At 38.5% G+C, this 5,943-nt stretch overlaps 1 non-coding gene across 1 annotated transcript; it reads right to left on the reverse strand.

Moving 5' to 3' along the window:
- Positions 1-5,597: 5,597 nt before the first annotated feature.
- Positions 5,598-5,703, reverse strand: LOC141640220 (small nucleolar RNA R71). Its single transcript, XR_012542909.1, has one exon. It is a non-coding gene; the product is annotated as a small nucleolar RNA R71 (small nucleolar RNA).
- Between the last annotated feature and the right edge of the window lie 240 nt (positions 5,704-5,943).

Consider the following 5,943-nt stretch of genomic DNA (forward strand, 5'->3'; position numbering starts at 1 on the left):
GTGATGGCGTCATCCCCCACTGCAAGAATCAAACACCCTTGTTTGACATCAATAATGGCCCCAGCTGTACATAAGAATGGTCTTCCTAGTATAATTGGGGTCCGGGTATCCTCAGCTATGTCTAAGACAATGAAATCTACTGGTATAAAGAACTTGCCTACTTTGACAGGCACATGTTCTAAGATACCTAGAGGTCGTATAACCGATCTATCAGCCATCTGGAGGGTGATATTAGTCATTTTAAGTTTACCCGTATTAAGTTTCTTGCAAACAGAGTAGGGCATTACGCTGACACTGGCTCCTAAATCACAGAGAGCCTTATCTATCACTTCATTTCCTATGGTACATGTAATAGAGAAACTACCCGGGTCTTTTATTTTAGGTGGAGCTTTATTGAGAATTAAGTTACTAGACTCTTCCATAAATGCAACAGTCTTAAACTCACTCAGCTCTCTCTTACGCGTCAAAATATTCTTCATAAATTTTGCATAAGAATGTACCTAGGTAATTAGTTCGGTAAAAGGAACGGTCACCTGAAGATTCTTGACCACATCCACGAATTTACCATACTGTCGCTCGACCTTAGCATCTTTCAGACGTCCCGGATAAGGAATTCTGGTAACAATAAGTGGGTCTGCGACTTTCTCTTTACCTTTGTCTAAACGTAGCATCTCCGCAGCAGGGGAAGATGACACAGCAGCGTGTTTAGACTTCAAAACAGTATCCTCGCCCCTGCAGGTACTCGATTGAGGAGTATTAACACTCGATCGAGTGCTTTTCTCTTGTTATTAGCTCGATCGAGGAACAACACCCTATCGATCGAGGTCTTATATTTCGGCCTCTCTCGATCGAGTACGAGCGCCACTCGATCAAAAGCTTTTTTCATAAGAACCACTCAATCGAGGAACAGTAATATCTCGATCGAGGTCATCGCTTTTGGCTGTTTCCGATCGAGAACTACTATCATTCGATCGAGGAATTTGAAAAATTGAAGTACTCGATCGAGTGTCCAACTAAATCGATCGAGGCCTTTGACGAGGATCAACAGCGTCATCGTTCATTTGCCCTTCCAAATCAGTTTCTGGACTTTCATAAACAGATAAATCAGCACTTTCCGGCATTTTTGGTCCATCATATGTAAGACCACTACGGAGATTAATTGCATTAATCATGTTGCAAGGAGGTGATCGACTCGCTTGATTTATTTGCTCAGATGTAAGTTGTGCGACATGGTCTTTCAACTTCTGTATAGAATTCTCAGCTTTGTCCGAATTTCTCTCGAGTTGAAGTGCTAAAGATAGCACCAAAGATTTCAACTCCGCAATCTCTGTATTTGTAAAAGATGAATTAACTTGTTGTGGCATCGAATTGGGAGGACTGGAGGTACTTGGCATGGTTAAATCTTCATAAAGTTTAGAGAACGGAACTCCTTGCTTATATTGTTGGTAAGCATGGACTCGCTCTACGTCCGCCATACAAGTAATAGGATCATGTCCATCCGTAACACATCTACCACAGATCACCTCTTGCTCAATCATAACATGGACCTGCTCATGTTCACCTGTAATTTGTAGAATTTTCGGATTGACACACCTCTCATTAGGAACTTCCACCACAGCTACAAAAGATTCACCAGCTCGTTCATCCACTTGTCCACCTCCTCTGGGAATTCCATACTCAACTACATGAATGGCCATATCTTCAATAAGATGCCATCCCTTATCATCTTCAACATTTTTCTGAAATCTCCCTTTTGCTGCATTATTTAATATGGCTCTTTGATCAGCTTACAACCCGTTGTAGAATTGGGTGCATAAGAACCATCGTTGGAAAACATGATGAGGTACAGAGCGAACTATTTTCTTGAACCTAGTCGAAGCTCCATTCAGATCTTCGGTAGGCAGTTGTATGAATGTAGTGATTTGGCCTCTTAATGCATTAGTGCGCAGCAGTGGGAAATACCTTCTATAAAAGGCCAAGGCTAGGGAATTCCAGTCAGTAACACCAGCAGCTTTCCTATCTAAATCTCTCAACCATTCCCGGGCGTCATCAGTCAAAGAAAAAGGAAAAAGAACTCCATTGACCCTATCCTGTGTCACCCCAACAGCTAAAGGAATGGTGGAACAATACTCAGTAAACAACTTCATTTGCTTACACGGATCCTAGCTAGCTACCCCCTTGAACAGATTCCTCTCAACCAACTGAATATAGGCTGGATGAATTCCAAAGATTCCTAAATCTATAGTAGGAAACAAGAAACCCTTAGGTAGAGAATCTACATTGGGTTCTGAGTGACTGGCGATGTTAGGCATTTTAGTAAGCGAAGTTGTAAGAACAGCAGATATGACAGTGCCCTCTTCTAGGACAGATTACCTGTAATACAATTATGGCACTAGAGAAGAATATGAGATCAGTCTCAAGGAATAAATTCCTTGAGACAAGAGACAAACTTAAAATAAAGCAACAAAATTACGCCACCTCACCGACAACGGTGCCAAAATTTGACACCGCTGTCACAACCCTATCAAAACTAAAACCAACCGGTCTCTATAGAATGTAATAGAAGCAGTCGGGTATCGAATCCACAGGGAGATGGGAAAATGTATGCTAAATTAAGTCCATCCGAGTAACTGTTTCTTGGGGGTTTTGATTTGTTTTATAAACTACGGACATGAAAAGGAAAGAGAAAGAGAAAAGAGAATTAAAGCAAAACTTTAACAAGATTAAATTGAGAGAAACAGCTAGGACAGTCGGTTCAACATGGTTTTCTAGGAGTCTAATCTGGGTTCATAGGTCAGCACAAATTCGGTCTGCAGGGTATTGAAAAGGTCTTCTCGGTCCGCTATTCTCCCTAAAACATTACTAACTTAGCTTTCACCCTCATCAGAATGCCCTAATGTTCATTGCAAGCCTTACCCCTTCCAAAATCTCGATCCAGGTCAAGGTGTACTGATTCAATTAGTTAAATGCGTTGAGTCAAACAACTAATCGCTATTAAATACAATGATTAACAACACAGACCTAATTTAAATCAAGCCCTAATCACCTATTCATAATTTCCCTAATAACCATGGCTCCCCTATGTCCTAACATAGAAGATTAGCTATGCATAATTAATGTTGAAGGAGTAATAACGATAACCATAACAATAAAATCCAACATGATGAATTAATTGTTAACAAAGACAAGAGAAAGAGTAAAGGGGAAAAGAAGAGTAGAACAAGAAATAAATATTGCAATAATAATTAATAAAGGAATTAAGGATCAGAAATACTGATTACAAAGGAGAGTTCCAAGCAATGAATAGGATTTAGGTTTTAAGAGCCAAGTTCTAAGAGAGGAGATCAGAGAGAGAAGAAGAGAGCCCGTCGTTTTCTATTCTCCCTTATTTAAACTAAGATACAAATTAAAATATCCAAAAGATGCTGAAAGATTGCGTAATTAACTAAGCCTCTCGATCGAGTAGAATTAAACTCCTCGATCGAGGACAAATAGCAACAAACCACTCGATCGAGTAAGCTAAGTGCTCCATCGAGGAACTCAATAATCACCCATCTCGATTGAGTAAGCTAAGTGCTCGATCGAGATATTTCTTCATCCAAAGGGCTCGATCGAATGGTTTAGGCAACCAATCTGGTCAATCGAGAACAATAGCACCATATCAGCGTAGGTGCACTCAAAACATATTCCGAAATACCTTCACGCATCCTTAGGCAACAATATCCGGGCTCCAATTCTTGTTTCTCCAAAATGCATGCAAATGGGGAAAGTTTAGGCTTGATTATGCTCCCTCCAGCTCATTCCTGTAATTAATATAAGATAGACCAAAGTAGACTATTCGGGGGACATTTGTAGCTAGATGGCACATAAATAACATAGAAATGCGTGTAAATATAGGGTAAAATCCGTATATAAAATACACGCATCAAGTTCCATTTCCTTTGTTACGGTAATTTCATTTCTAGCATTATTTCGTTAATCCATCCCTCATTTTCGTTGTTACATTATTTTCATTATCATTATTAGCATTTCTATTTTGTTATTAGTTTATTACATTTTATTTATAAGTTATTGTTATCATAGTTTTTCTCTAGCATTTTCATATTTAAATTTCATCAGTCATTTTTTTAATCACATATCATTATCATTATCTAGTTATTTGGTTAAGCATCACTTTTATTTATTTATGTTTTTAACATCATTTAGCATTATTCTAATTCTTAAATATTCATTTAGCTATAATTCTATTATCATCTTGTTTATCATATCATATGTTATTAGTTTAGTTTTCAATATGAGTGAATAGTTCATTTTGTCTAGGGATTAGGGAAACCATGCATAAAAAATATTTGTAATTGTTGAATTAGGATGCTATAATTTCGTTTAATAGTTTCTATCACATGCTTGTTTTATTTGCTAGTCTTTGATAATTGATCACTATCTTAGATTAAATTTGTTAATTCACTTTTAAAAGTCGAGAGACACGAAATTGAATTAGACTAAGTATGTTTTAGTAGACCGATCTAGTAATAGCGAGAGCTCGATAGAACCTGTTCTATGGTTGACAATAAGGCCGAGAGGTGGTTGTCATTAAACCTAAACAATTAACGTTATTATATATTCCTAGTTTAACATGAGCATTTACATAATTGCATGTGTGACCCGACTCCCCTAGACTCTTTTATCATTATTAATTTTACATCATTTTATTATAAGTTTACAAATCAAACCAAACAAACAATCGTAATCGACCTTGATAGAATTCTATTCATAGCATTTAACTACGCAACTCCCGTCTCCTTGTGTTCGACCCCTACTTTACTACATTAATTTGTTAGCCAAGTCTAGGGTATTTTTGTTAGGTGTGCGATAGCCTATCAAATTTTGGCGCCGTGGCCGGGGAGCACGGTTTTGTTGCATTTTGAATTGTTGATTTCTATCTTGTTTTCTTTTGTCTTAAGGAACAATTGTTCCTTGAGGCGGTTACTCACAAGTTTCTTGAAGTTTTTGTCTTATGGCCAGGTCTTCTCACACCAGAGAATTACTTCCTTTTGATCCGGAACCAGAGAGAACTTTCCATAGCCGATTCAATTACTTCGAGGCGCTTGCCCAATCTTCTAGTCTCGGTAGTTTGGGTCACATTCGTGCCAATTATCCACTACGTGACGAAGAAGAAGTTTCTAGTTCATCATCATCTCCACTGCCACCACCTTCACCAATAAAGAAGGTGGTAAAACTTTCCAATCATTCCAAGCCCACTGCGGTTATGCTTTCTAAGGGTCTCACTACTACCCAAAATGGAGCCATTGATTTCGAGATCAAGCCGGCTTTCATTAGCCTTTTGGAGAGAAGGCAATTTGGGGGAAGTCCTTTGGAGGATCCCAATTTGCATGTGCAAAACTTTTGTGACTATTGCTTAATGATTAGGCAAACGGGAGTCACACAATCTCAAATAAGGGAGACACTTTTCCCTTTCTCGTTTAAGGACAAGGCTAAGTTTTGGATCAATAGCCTTGATAGAACCGCCATTGAGATCACCAACTGGGATACTTTCGCTCTTGCTTTTTATCAAAAATATTTTCCACCGAAGAAAACAAAAACTTTGAGGAGTCAAATCACGGAGTTCCGTCAAGGGCTAAAGAGCCTATATGAAGCTTGGGAAAGGTACAAGGAATTACAAAGACAATGTCCACATCATGGTTTAGATCCTTGGTTTCTCGCTATTACATTCTATAATGGATTTTGTGCCGAGTCTCGACGTGTTCTTGATTCCGCTAAGAATGGGAGGTTTGATCCAAATTGACACCGATATTGCTCATGCTTCAATTAAATCCATGACGATTCATCATTCACAATATGTCAATTCCCGAAGTACACCATTGAAGACAAAAGAAGAGTCTTCCGATACATCCATCTTGAATACTCAAATTGCCTTACTTCAAC

Source organism: Silene latifolia, unplaced genomic scaffold, assembly GCF_048544455.1.
Source record: "Silene latifolia isolate original U9 population unplaced genomic scaffold, ASM4854445v1 scaffold_73, whole genome shotgun sequence".
In the NCBI taxonomy this organism is placed as follows: domain Eukaryota; kingdom Viridiplantae; phylum Streptophyta; class Magnoliopsida; order Caryophyllales; family Caryophyllaceae; genus Silene; species Silene latifolia.